General features: G+C 37.5%; 1 protein-coding gene across 6 annotated transcripts in view; it reads right to left on the bottom strand.

Moving 5' to 3' along the window:
• Window positions 1–14,648, bottom strand: part of TAB2 (TGF-beta activated kinase 1 (MAP3K7) binding protein 2) — a 93,298-nt gene that overhangs the window by 17,192 nt on the left and 61,458 nt on the right. The gene's annotated exons all lie outside the window — the stretch shown is intronic.

Genomic DNA, 14,648 nt, shown 5'->3' with positions numbered 1-14,648 from the left:
CAACAGAACTATACTCAAAGATGATGCAGCTGGAATTACCTGACAGAAAACTTAAAGATTTAATTATGATTAATATGTTAAAGGATCTAGTTTAAAAGGTGGACAGCATGCAAAAAAAAAGATTCACAATTTGAGGAGAGAGGTGGAAATCATGAAAGGGTCAAATGCTAGAAATAAAAAACATGGCTAGAAATAAAAAATTCTTATCAGAGATAAAGAATTCCTTGGACAGACTTAACACACTGGACACAGAAGAATCAGTGAACTTGACGACAGAAATTACCCAAACTGAACACACCAAGAAACAAGTGAAAAAAAGAACAAAAAAAACTTAAGAGTTGCAGAACAGTATCAGTCTATGTGTAATTGGCAAAAGAGGAGAGAAAAAGGCAGGAAAATATCTGAGGTGATAAAGACCAAAAATTTTCCAACATTAATGAAATACAACAAATCACAGATCTAAGAAGCCCATAGATCACCAAATAATGCTAAAACAAAACACCGAGACACATCACAGTCAAAGTGCTGAAAACCAAAGAAAGAAAATCTTGAGGGCAGCTAGAAAAATTTCATATAATTATTTCAGAAAAAAATCTGACTTTAGGGCAAAACATATGAGATAAAGATGTTCTTTACTTAATGATAAAAGGAAAAAATGCTAGTATACAACTCTGCATGGAAAATCATAAAAATAATCTAATTTATTTTCCAACAAATACATCATAAAGTATACATTCCAGGATAAGGTTGAGCATTCTCCCAGTCACAGCTCCACCAGCAATCCCCAATCCCATATTCCTAATGTTTCTATCAAAACAAGAAAGTAAATCATAGAGTTTGAGAGATACACAGAAGGCCAATATTAGTAGGAGACAGACTTTAACAGTAGGCAGAAATCTGATTCAATGATGATTTAGGAGACTTCAAAGAGCCACAGTTGCTACACATATGGTTATGTGGTGTTTTGAGGTTAAAGAGTAAATTCTTCAGAATATTTCTGAATAAGTATTGCATCCTTAGAAATTCACAAAGGGGTTTTGCAATAACTGAAGATGTGGCTTACCTTTGAGAATAAAGGCAAAGTATCTCTTATGATTAGTCTGAAGCTCTAAAGTAAAATATTGCAAATCCATTTACAATTACTTACAACTTATTTATGAGGCATTTCTTTCCACTTAAAACAAAATTTTAGAGTTATAATGACTATATTACTTAGAAATGACATACCTAGTTGGTTGACTTGTCTAGGTATGGCTGTTATAAACAAACTAAAAATGCTATGAATATACTAGGAAAGTGGTTCTCTATTTCTTAGCAATTTTTTCTTCTAAGTGGCTGAATTTTTATGTGTTTAGTTCACTTTTCATTTGTGGTTTGAGATTTTTAGATAGGAATCTGAGAAAGATGAATTACAGGGGAAAAAAGGGGTCACAGTGAATTTCTAAAAATCGCTGTAAAAATTCAGCTAAAGTCGAAACTCTTCTCTAGCTGTGAGTTTTGTCTGCAAGTTTAACCTTGAGTTTACAAAATAATACCCAATATTTGTCCATTATGAAACAATGTGATTAGACTCATTATGAAACAATGTTAGTAGATCATTAAACAGCAGACACTTTTGCTCTAATTAGCCTCCACTAAATGAAAAAATCTTCTGTCTCCTGAAACCCCATAAAAATGAGGTATGAATGAAAAAGGTACAATCCACCAACAATTAAGAAAAAGAAGGCAATTAATTCACAACAGAAGTCAACAAGTTTCTGGAAGGCTAGAAGCAGATGAAATGACAGCTGAATGAAGAAGTGGAGAAAGCTGAAGTCTCATGGACAAGGAGGGTGCTGTAGACAAAATGGCAACTCATCTGCCCTGCAGAAACCTTGACTTTGGAAAATGCAGGTAACAACAGAAGGCAGGAGTTAGGAAAGGGCCAGAACACAGAGGCTTAAGTAGCTATCTGTATATCGAACAGTCAACCTCTCCCCATCCTAAAGGGAAGGTAGCTGTAGGTTTAAGGATCACCTCATAGTTGAAGAAAATCTGATATGAAGGCAGGTGGATCATTTGAGGTCAGGAGTTCAAGACCAGCCTGGCCAACATGGTGAAATCCCATCTCTACTAAAAATACAAAAATCAGCCAAGTGGTAGTGGCGCGTGCCTGTAATCTCAGCTACTCAGAAGGCTGAGGCAGGAGAATTGTTTGAACCTGGGAGGTGGATGTAGCAGTGAGCTGATATCGTGTCACTGCACTCCAGTCTGGGCGACAAAGTGAGACCCTGTCCACCCCCGCCCCCCCGCCAAAAAAAAAGAAAATCTGATATGAATGTGAAAGGTCTGCATAAACAAAGAAAAAAACTAAATCCAGATTAAGTGAAGACAACATAGCAGAGAGACGAGAACTTAAATTCTGATTAATATCATTAAGAGATTTAAGACACTATTGTACCCATAAAACAACAATCTTCCTCGAAAAGGAATCAGAGAACTAGCTCTCGGAAATTAAAAACATCACTGCCAAAATGAAAATTTCATATGTGAGTTGGAAAAAAATTTAAGGAAATCTCCTAAAATGTAGAATGGAAAGACAAGGAGGGGCCGGGTATGATGGCTCATGCCTGTAATCCCAGCACTTTTGGAGGCCTAGGAGGGAGAGTCATTTGAGCCCAGGAGTTTCACCAGCCTGGGCAACAAACGGAGATGCTGTTTTTACAAAAAAATTAAAAAATTAGCCAGGCATGGTGGCGCGCGCCTGTAGTCTCAGCTACTCCAGACGCTGAGGTGGGAGGATCATTTGAGCCTGGGAGGTCGAGGCTACAGTCAGCTGAGATAGCACCACTGTACTCTACAGCCTGGGCAACCGTGACACCCTGCCCCTGCCCCTGTGCCTGACACCCCCAAGAAAGACAAAGACGTGAAATATACTGAAGATGTAACGAGAAACAGATAGAAAGCTCGTTCAGGACATTAAATAGCTAAACAAGAGGAGGTCTAGAAAGAGACAATGGAGAAACCATAGTGGGGATCAGAAAAGAATTTCCCAGGGCTGAAGGGAGACACTAGCCTCTAAAATGGAGGAGTCCACTAAATTTGGGACAGGATGATTAAAAAAAACCCCTACACCATTGTAAAATTTCAGACTACTAAAGACAAAGAAAGATCTTAAAAATTTCCAGAAAGAAAAAGAAGTAGATTACATACAAAGGTACAAGAATCATATTGACATCAGATTTCCTCAGTGATAAGGAAATCACTATATTTTTCTGTGGAGAAATGATATTCAACCAAGAATTCTATGTCCAGCTAAAAATATGAGGGGATTTCCAGATATTTAAGGACTTAAGAGAATTTACCTCCCGAGTCTTATTAGGAAAATACTTAAAGACATGTTCTAGCAAATTGAAGGCATAAACCAAGAAGGAAGATAATATAAGATCCAAGAATGGTGACTGTAATTTATAACAGGGAAGAGAAGACTCCAGGAAAAATGAACAGATGGTATCTTGGAGATGCTGAAAGGATATGATAAAGGCAGAGAACAACAACAACAAAAATTAAAAATTCCAAGGAAAACAGATAAATGACTGGGCTTTGCAGTGAACAGATGATGAAGGAATTACAGGTAAAGAAAAAAATATTCAGTATCTTTTAAATCCTCTTTCAAAGTTAAATTTTAATGGATAAAGGTAATTTAAGCATGCAACTCTCTCGTAGTTGTTGTTAAAAATAAGTGAGTACTAAGTGAATTCAAGCACCAGGGCTCTTAAACCACTGCTATAAGCATTCTAAATGGTTTATACAGAAAGCTCAGTACTTACCCAACTTTTGTCAGCTCACGAACAATGGAGAAAATTTCTTCGTTACTCAATTTTATTTGAAATTTAAAAAACACTCTTGAAGTTCCAGATGGTGTTAGTTTTATTAATTTTAGTTATTTTTTTACTGTAAATGTCAAATTTCTCCAGAAGTTTAAGAACAAAAACATGAGAATTTGCTTACTGAAAAAAGACATATGTCATTGGAAAATATGCTAGGGACTTGTAGATTCAAAGATTTTAGGCTTCTTTAAATGAAAAAGGAAAAATTTTGCTATTGAAAAATCTAATAGGTACTTACTTCTGGTATCTTTTTGTTTTTTGTCTGTAATGACAATTTTACATGTCTAAATCAGGAACAAGCCTAAGTCATACTTAAGTCATTGTACCTAGGAAAGTACAATGTCAGCTTCTAAAATAAATCAGGATTTTTCTAGGCTGTAACTTTGTTGACAACAGGAATCACATCTGTTTTATATATCACTGTATTACCATAGTCACTTATTTGGTGACTGAGTCATAAAAGATTCAAAGATGGCAATTATAACTTTAAAGCAAACTTTTAAACTATTTTGTCATTTTTAAAGGCAATTTGAAATCAGATCTTGTAACAGTGCTGCAATTGGGCCCATAATTTGGGCAATAGATGTAAAACAAAAGTATGAGGAATGATGCTTAATCTCTATAATTATTTTTAAGAACTTACTAAGAGATGAATTTTAGTCATTTTAGCATAACTGGTGAGACCTCTTGCTAGATAATAATTTGCTGGCCTTCATTTTACATAATTAAGATTCTGCATGTAATCTTACAGCATTAAGATATAATCTAAAACTTTTATTTTAGACAGAATGAAAACAGGCCTAGAGGCACCAAAAGAGCCTCAAAACAATATAACTGGATGAATCATTATGCGACGTGGGAGCGATTATGGCTTAGAAAGATTTATACCTTTTTTTTTTTGACACAGAGTTTTACTCTTGTTGCCCAGGCTGGAGTGCAATGGCGTGATCTTGGCTCACCACAACCTCCACCTCCCAGGTTCAAGTGATTCTCCTGCCTCAGCCTCCCCAGTAGCTGGGATTACAGGTATGTGCCACCACACCCAGCTAATTTTGTATTTTTAGTAAAGACGGGGTTTCTCCATGTTGGTCAGGCCGGTCTCGAACTCCCAACCTCAGGTGATCTACCCGCCTCGGGCTCCCAAAGTGCTGGGATTACAGGCATGAACCACCATGCCTGGCCAGGTTTACACTTTAAAAGAGGATATGTTCAAGTTTTGAAGGGATGCCATGAGACCAGTTCAATATGGTTTCAAGGTAATACTAAAGAGAAAATAACCGTAAGATTTCTGGGGCTGGGTGCAGTGGCTCACAGCTGTGATCCCAGCACTTTGGGAGGCCGACACGGGTGGATTACAAGGTCAAGAGATTGAGACCATCCTGGCCAACGTGATGAAACCCCATCTCTACTAAAAATACAAAAATTAGCCAGGCGTGGTGGTGCATGCCTGTAGTCCCAGCTACTGGGGAGGCTGAGGCAGGGGAACTGCTTGAACCCGGGAGGCAGAGGTTGCAGTGAGCTGAGATTGCACCACTGCACTCCAGCCTGGGTGACAGAGCAAGACTCGATCTCGAAAAAAAAAAAAAAAAAGATTTCTGTTATTCTTTTTTCAAAATCTTGGAATATGGAAAGACTTTCTAAATAAGACACAAAACCCAGAAGCCATAAGAGGAAATTCTGAGAAGTCTGAATATGTAAAAGTAAAAAATTTATAAGGCAGAAAAATTTTACTAAGTAAAAGGTAGTAACAAAGTAGAAAGAATAGGCATTTTACAGAAATAGGCAAGTTCATAAGATGAGAAATACAAATGGCTGGAAAAAGAACACATGAAAAGATGTTCAACCTCAATCGTATTTAAATATGCAAATTAAGCTCCCAAGAAAAAGATGAAAATTTAAATAACCTAAAGCAACAATATATTTTTACCTATTAAACTGACTAGATAATACTTTTTTCAACCACCTACAAAATATGATGAGTGGGGAAAGGAAGGAGGAAAGAATATTCTTATAAATGTTACCAAAAATGTGACCCATTTGTAAGTATGGGAGTATAAACTGGTAAAATCTCTTTAGAGAGAGCCTCAAAATTGAAATTGGCAACATTTATTGGCAGTCATTAGTGTCCTTCCCCACATTCTTCTGGCTCTCTGTCTCCCAGGTATGTGGTAGAACTGTGCCTCCCTGTTCCTGCTGAATTAGGTGTGGCTGTGTGCTTTGTTTTAGCTACAGAGCAACATGCGTTGAGGCAGAGGCTTAAGGAGCCACTGCTCACCCACTATGTTTCCTTGGTCATGGAAGCACAGAGATGGGAGCTTCCCTTAACCTGGGTCCCTTGGTGAGGGTGATGGAGAACAGAGGCCACCAGCTAATCTATATGGGACAGGAAATGTGAGCTAGAAATAAATCTTAGTTGTTTTTAAGACATGGTTTGTTACTGCAACATAACCAAGCCTAAATGATACATCTATCAAAATTAAAAACACATATATCCTTGGACACAGCAGTTTCACTCCTAGTAATCTCACAGTCTGCCAAGATACTTGGACATGGGTACAACTATGTGTACACAAGGATTTTTATTGCAGCACTGTTCATAAAAACAAGATTAGCAACTACTTAAGGTCTATCAAGAATGGACTGGTTAGATATTATGGTACACAATACTATGCAGCCATTTCTTAAAAAGCAGATCCTGCTGACATGGAATTCTCTCAAAGAGATAAAGACAAAAAAAAAGAGACATAATCCTAGAAGAATACAAAATGAACTGTTTGAGAAACTAGTTATCTCTAGTGAGGGGAATTTTTCATTATATACCCTTTAGTTCTGTTTTCGGTTTTTTTAAAAAAGCAAGTATGTAGGAAAATATTTTAATGCAATTCCTATCAGAATTCCAGTTGACTTCTATGTAGAAATTGACAAACTGATTCTAAAATTTACTTAGAATTTCAAGAGACTCTAAATAGCCAAGCCTATCTTGAAAAAGAACCAAGCAGGAGAACTCACATGTCCCAATTTAATAATAAAATAATTACAGTAATTAAGACCATATGGTATTGGCATAAAGAACATATAGAACAATGGAAAAGAATTGAGAGTCCAGAAATGAACCCACGCGTTTATGGTCAACTGGTTTTTTACAGGGGTGCCAAAATCACTCAATGAGGAGAAAAAGTCTTTTCAACAAATGGTGCTGGGATACTTGGATAGCCACATGCAAAAGAATGAAGTTGGATTCTTACTTCATGCCATGATATAGAAATTGCATCAGAATGGATGAAAGATCAAAGACTAGAATATAAGAACTAATATTATATAACTCTTAGGAGGAAAAAATAGGGGTAAATCTTTATGACCTCACCTCAGAATTAGAAACTGTTTCTTAGGACACCAAACGCAAGAGCAATAAAAGAAAAAATACATAGAGTTTGGACTTCAGCCAAATAAAAAACTTGTGCTTAAAAGACACCATCAAGAAAGTGAAAAGACAATACACAGAATGGGAGAAAACTGCAAATCATGGAAGGGACTTATTTCTAGAATATACAGAGAACTCATACAACTTAACAATAAAGATGAATAACCTAATTTAAAAGTAGGCAAAGGATATGAATAGGCATTTCTCCAAAGAAAATATGCAAATGGCCACTAAGCACATGAAATGATGCTTGACATCATTAGCCAATAAGGAAATGCAAATCAAAATCACAATTAAATACTTTGCAGCCACTAGGATGGCAAGTAACACAAAGTCAGATAAAAAGCATTGTTGAAAATGGGGAGAAATGAAAACCCTCACACACAGCTGGTGAGAATACCAATCACTTTGGAAAACAGTATGGCAACAATTCCACTGCTGAAAAGGTGGAAAAAAACAAAATGTCTATTAACTGATGAATGAATAAATGAAATGCAGTGTATTTATATAATGGCGTATTTGGCCATAAAAAGGAAAGAACATGTTGCTACACCATAGATGAGTCATGAAAGATCAGATTCCATTTTATATCAGGTGTCCAGAATATGTAAATTTATCGAGAAAGAAAGTCGATTAGTGGTTGCCTAGTGCTGAGGGTGGGGGGTAATGGGATAGGGAGGTGATAGCTTACAGGATATGAGGTTTCCTGTAGAGGAGATGAAAGTGTTCTACTGGCTGGGTGATGGTTGCACATATCAGTGAATAAACTAAAAACTGACGTATACTATAAGTCCACTGCACTGTATATTAACTATATCTCAATAAAGCTGTTAATGACTAAACATTAAAAAATTTTAAAGAATAACAGATTTACGTAACTTAATATATTTAAAAGTGTACTGTTCTCATTTAGTGAATGTCAGACATATTGTAGAGTATGTGCATATTATATAATCCCACGTGTTCACAGACCCATGTGTATAGTGTGATCCTGCTTTAAGAACAGTGTGTGTATACACATATATACACACACATGTGTATGTGAATATAAAGGGAATGAATATAATGGGAAGGGGAATATAATGGGAAGGGGATTGAGTGAATATAATGGGAAGGGGATAAGTAACTGCTAATAGAGAATACCTCTCACAGTTAAATAAGGGAAAAGCTGGAGGAAGTGACAAGTCAAAGGTTGAAACACATTTTTATTGCATTTCTGTTTTTTAAAATTCTTTTACTGAGTGTGTTATTTTCATAATACTTTTTAAAGGTATTAATTTAATGTAAGAAATAACCAGCTAGTAGGTAGAGCTCTCCAAAACCAGAATATGCTACCTTAGGAGGCAGTTTGTGTCTCATAAGAATTTAAAGTACAGAATGGATTTACACTTGATAGGCTGGATGGGTACGTGGACTGGATAACCTTTGGAGTAGAATTCTTCATGCCCTTTAAAGTCTCTTCCAATTCTGACATTTACCCCAAATTAAAAAGGTATTTAGTCTTAAGACTGGGAGGAACCTACAAGTAGTAGGGCTAATTTGAAAAAAATATTCTGTAAGTGGTCCAATGTCAACTAATCTTAATTGCTGAGTTTATTATTGTTATTTTAGAGACAAAGTCTTGCTACATTGCCCTGGCTGGTCTTGAACTCCTGAACTCAAGCAGTCTTCCTGCCTCAGACTCCCGAGTAGCTGGAACTACAGGCATGTGCTACTGCAGTAGGCTTTTATTTAATAATGTGATTTCAGTGTCAACAAAGAACAACAAAAAGGTATTTCCAATCAAAAGATACATAAAGTTAAACAAAGTACAAGTTTTAGAATCTGAACTAAATACAATTATATTTCCTTTTGAAGAGTATCTTGCTCATTGAATTTGTGCCACAATAAACATTTTTTATTAAATCTCATTAAAAAGAAACGTGTTGTGATTTGGATAGATGTACTAGTGAAAAATGGTAAGGAATGAGAAACACAAAGTCCAAGAAGCTAATTTTCAACTCATAATTTTTCTTACTTGTATTTCTATTTTAGGTTCAAAGTCAAGGCTACTGCCTAACACCATGGTAGGACGTTAAACACAACTTAGGAAAAACCATATTAAAGTATCATTAAAAATATTTATGATTTTATATTTGTAATTTTTTTTCTTTAAATAATAAAAAGTTTACCAGCTAAGTCAATACCACAGATGGAGTTCTGTGGAAAATCTATTTGGCAGCAATGTTAGTTTTTTTTAAGAGTTTCTGGCTTCTGTAACAAAATAAAAAAGTAGGCCTTTTTCTCTCCACCATGAAAATTTGTTGGAATGCTTTGTCCTCCATATCTATAAAAGTTGCCAGTGTTACAACAGGTATACCACTATGAAGACACTAGAATGTCTCAGAATATGCTGAATGATAGTTTTCAACATTTTTTGGAAGCTAGAGTTGGGTGGTATGACTTAAGGGGAAAAAAATGTAGCTATATGTGACCACTGACTACCAGTAAGAAAATTTCACTTCTGTATTTGTTCTTAATGGGTAAAATAAGAATTTTCTTCATATCTATAAACTTAAACTGAAAATTTCTCTCCAACCTTAATTTGTTCTTTCCACTTTTGTCTCTGATTCCTGTAGTACTTTAAGGAATCAAGTTTAATTTATTTCCTTTAGGAAGGATGGTGGTGCTGACAGACTTAGTGCTGAGATGAGTGGGGTCTTGATGTTTCATTAATTTACTTCTTTTGCTTCTGATCACTCTATAGTAGGGGGTGTATTAAACAATATACCTTTCATAAACAAATTTTCACTTTTGACAGTTTTTATCACAGTATTTTAGATTTCAAATGGTAGATTAAAAGAAAAAAGAAAAAAATGCATTTTGGTTACCAAATTTATATATGTATGTATGTTCCCTTCTCAATTTGGAAAAAATATTTTCCTATGATTCTAGTGCCTGGCTCCACTTATTTTTCTACTCTAAAACAGTATTTCCAGGAGCATTAGAAAAATCAGTTTCACTGCAGAAGACAGAGATATTTCTTTTCTTTTTCTTACCCGTACCACTCAGAGTTTAGAAAAGATCCTTGCTTAAAGATCAGGATTACTCAGGCCACCCCGTTTAGTAACTGCAGAGAGTGTCTGTGAACTATGTAGGGTAAAAGCAGAAAAGATGCATTTTCCAGCAAAGGCCTCCTTTGTCTTGAATTAAGTGAAACACTAGATCAAGATTGTGTCACTGAGCTAGGCGCGGTGGCTCACGTCTGTAACCCCAGCACTTTGGGAGTCTGAGGCAGGCGGATCGCCTGAGGTCAGGAGTTCGAGGCCAGCCTGGCCAACAAGGTGAAACCACGTCTCTACTAAAAATACAAAAACTAGCTGGGCGTGGTGGCATGTGCCTGTAATCCCAGCTACCCAGGAGGCTGAGGCAGGAGAACTGCTTGAATCTGGGAGGTGAAGGTTGCAGTGAGCTGAGATCGTGCTACTGCACTCCAGCCTGGATGACAGTGAGACTCTATCTCAGAAAAAAAAGACTGTGTCACTGGGTGATAGGTCAATCTGGATCAATACCAGTTCCATCGTAAACAGAAACAAGGAGAAGAAAAGTTGGAGAACAGTACCAATCCCAAAACAGTGTGCACACACAGATAATGCAAAACTATGTAGTCAAACAAATGTTATAAAATTCTGTATGTATGTAGGTATGTTTAAAGGAGGTGATTATCAAGGTTGTTAGAGCTGTCTGAAGGCTGTTAAGCAATTTGAGGGGCAGATTCTGGAGAAACCTGCTTTCTTGGTAGGCTTTAATTTAAGCTCTCAAACCAGAGACTTCCCTCATCAGAAAGTTTTTTTATTTTTACTTTCAGGTGTCCTCCGAAAGTGCTCTCTACTTCTATCCAGGGTGTTACTTTATTGTTTAGAGTTCTTCTTTCCTTTTTTTTTTTGAGACGGAATCTCACTCTGTTGCCAGGCTGAAGTGCAGTGGTACAAACTCGGCTCACTGCAACCACTGCCTCCCAGGTTCAAGCAATTCTCCTGCCTCAGCCTCCTGAGTAGCTAGGACTACAGGTGCACGCCACCACACCCAGCTAATTTTTATATTTTTAGTAGATACCATGCTGTTTCACCATGCTGGCCAGGATGGTCTTGATCTTTTGACCTTGTGATCCACCCGCCTCGGTCTTCCAAAGTGCTGGGATTTCAGGCATGAGCCACCATGCCCAGCCTTAAGTTATTTCTATTTGTTATTATCTATTTACTGTGTTATCTTTCCCTATGGTTGCCTTTTTTTTTAAATTAATGGTTTTTTAGCTACATCCCTCTCAAATTGAGGCACATGTGGCCCCCACAGTGTTGTACCATGGGCTGTAAGTGAAGCTACAAGATACACTTAAAATATCTTTCCAGAGGGTTTATTATGAAAATCCGGAAAGAAAGACATTATATTGTAGTGGTTAACACTGTGGGCTTCGCTAACTTCCTAGTTAGAATTTTTTTTTTCCTTTAGACAAAGTCTTGCTGTCACCCAGGCTGGAGTGCAATGGCATGATCTTGGCTCACTGCAACCTCTGCCTCCCGGGCTCAAGTGATTCTCCTGCCTCAGCCTCTCGAGCAGCTGGGATTACAGGCGTCTGCCACCAGGCCCCGCTAATTTTTGTCTTTTTAGTAGAGATGGGGTTTCACCCTGTTGGCCAGGCTGGTCTCGAACTCCTGACCTTGTGATCCACCCACCTCGGCCTCCCAAAGTGCTGGGACTACAGGCGTGAGCCACCGTGCCCAGCCTCTAGTTAGAATTTTGACTCTGCCACTTGTCCTTTGACAAGTTACTTAATCTATCTGTTTTTCAACGTTTTAGTCTAAAAAATAATACTAGTGCAAATAAAAGGGCCCTAAAGTTTGCCTTCTATGTTTAAGGAAGAGAGTAAGAATGCCAGGAGGGCTGGAACACAGTGAGCAGGTGGTAAGCAAAAGGAAAAGAGCTGGGGGGAGAAGCTGCTCATCCTGTAGGGCTTCATAGCTTTTATTCTGAGTGCAATAGATAGTGATCATGTGCAGAGAAGTGATATGATCTGATGCATATTTTTAACAGTATCTCCCTGGATGCTGAGTTGAAAGAAGACTGCAAGGAGGCAAGGATGAGAATGGGTAGGTCACTGCAATAATCCATTTGAAAGGTGATGATTGCTGAGACCACAGTAGTGATGATGGGGGAAGTAAGAAGTCACAGGCCAGGTGTGGAGGTCACGCCTGTAATCCTAGCACTTTGGGAGACTGAGACAGGCAGATCTCTTGAGCCCAGGGGTTCAAGACCAGCCTGGGCAACATAGGGAGACCTTGTCTGCAAAAAAATACAAAAAGTTAGCTGGATGTGGTGGTGTGTACCTGTAGTCCAGCTACTAGGGAGGCTAAAGTGGGAGGATCACTTGAGCCCAGGAGGTTGAGGCTGAAGTGAGCTGTGAACATGCCACTGCACTCCAATTTGGACGAGAGCGAGACCCTGTCCCCCCCCCCAAAAAAAAAAAAAAAGAATAGGAGGAGGGGAATTGAAGATGGCAAGTTTAAGAAACACTTTATTTTCACATTCTAGCTAAACATGAATATCTTTTTAATATCACTAAATATGAATGCCTACTTTACTTGAAAATTTCCCTTATCAAATTATCTTCATAAAAAATTTGCTACTTAAGAATCAGCAACTATCCAACCATAGGAAACCTGATGTTTTGATGGAAGGACAGGAAGAGAAGGTGACTTTGGGAGAAGAGGCGAATTAAGTTGTAAGTGGAAAAAATAATAGCATATAACATTTATAAACTGCTGAAACTAAACAAAAATGGTTGTAGTTAATCACAGATATATGGAAAATAAAAGTTTTAACACAATTTCTAGGGCAATTGAAATCACTCATGTACCCCTAAAATGCACACACACAAATACATGCACACGCATACCTAGGATTCACTTTACTTAAGTTTGGGCAGAGCCCTGGGTACTTTATTTTTGAGATAGGGATCTCGATATGTTGCCCACGCTGGAGTGCAGTGGTGCCCTGCAACCTCAAACTTCTGGGCTCAAGCAGTCCTCACACTTTAGCTTCTGAGAAGCTGGGACTACAGGCGGGTGCCACTGTGCCCAGCTGATTTTTTAAAGCTCCATGAATGATACTGGAATTCGAAAGGACCACAACCCAGCTTGGATTAAGAATCACTAGTGTAGCTGTTTAAAACATAAAATAAGGCAAAGCAATTAGGACCCCCTAAGAGACTCGGCAGTAAAATCACTATATCAGAAATGTAAAAAAGGATGAGGATATTAGTGACAGTAGGGGCTGCATGCTGCCTGAGGGTGATGTTATAGTATTTTCCAACCTACAGCTGATACATGAAATGATTCACTGCAGATACATATATGACTAAGATATGCCCTTACTCTAAAAGGCTCAGTTCATCTACAAACTGGCATAAATATTCAAGAAAATGAATAACCTCCACCTTCTTATCTAAATGAATTTATTTAACAGTCCTACTGAAAATTATGTAACTTAAGAGGTTAGATAAAACATAGGACAGAAATTTCTCTATTTGAATTAATATAGACATACTGTAGTATGCCAATATCAAATAGTCTATTTCAGAAAAGGATAATCAATTGAAAGATTTGAAAATAATGTCCTTATAATTCCATATAAAAAGAAATATATTAACCAACATTTAAGGGAGAATGAAAGGGACAAATATCAGGAACAAGATTCAAACTTCTCTTTGAGGTAAATTATTCTAATACTTACGCAGTAATAGACTTAATATAAAATAAGACTAAAATGTTGTATTAGAAAAATGAAGAATTTCCCCCCACCCCAGAGAAGGGTCTCACTCTGTTGCCCAGGCTGGGGCAGAGTGGTATGGTCATAGTTCACTCTAACCTTTGAACTCCTGGGCTCAAGCAATCCTCCTACCTCGGTCTACTGAGTAACTGGGACTACAGGTGTGTGCCACCATGCCTGCATAATTTCAAAACCTTTTGTAGAGACGGAGTCTCCCTATGTTGCCCCAGCTGGTCTCAAACTCCTGGGCTCAAATGATCCTCCCATCTTGGCCTCCCAAAGCACTGGAATTACAGGTGTGAGCCACCATGCCCATCCAAGAATTACTTATTCTTCAAATATCTGGTCAAAGAAGGCAAATTTACCATATTAGTCAAGAGAGCCAACTAGTTGCTTATTAAAACGTATTTCTAGGAATTTTTATTTACAGAAAATTTAAAGAGAAAGTCAGCATCACCACAGGTATAAGATTAACTGAAAAGAAAGTGTTATAAACATTAACAAATCAACTAACCAGATTTGGTTACTCTGAAGAGCTGATAACCCAATTACTC

Source organism: Gorilla gorilla, chromosome 5, assembly GCF_029281585.2.
Source record: "Gorilla gorilla gorilla isolate KB3781 chromosome 5, NHGRI_mGorGor1-v2.1_pri, whole genome shotgun sequence".
Taxonomy (NCBI): Eukaryota; Metazoa; Chordata; class Mammalia; order Primates; family Hominidae; genus Gorilla; species Gorilla gorilla.
Note: the sequence above shows the minus strand (reverse complement) of the source record. Positions and strands in the feature narration are given on the sequence as shown.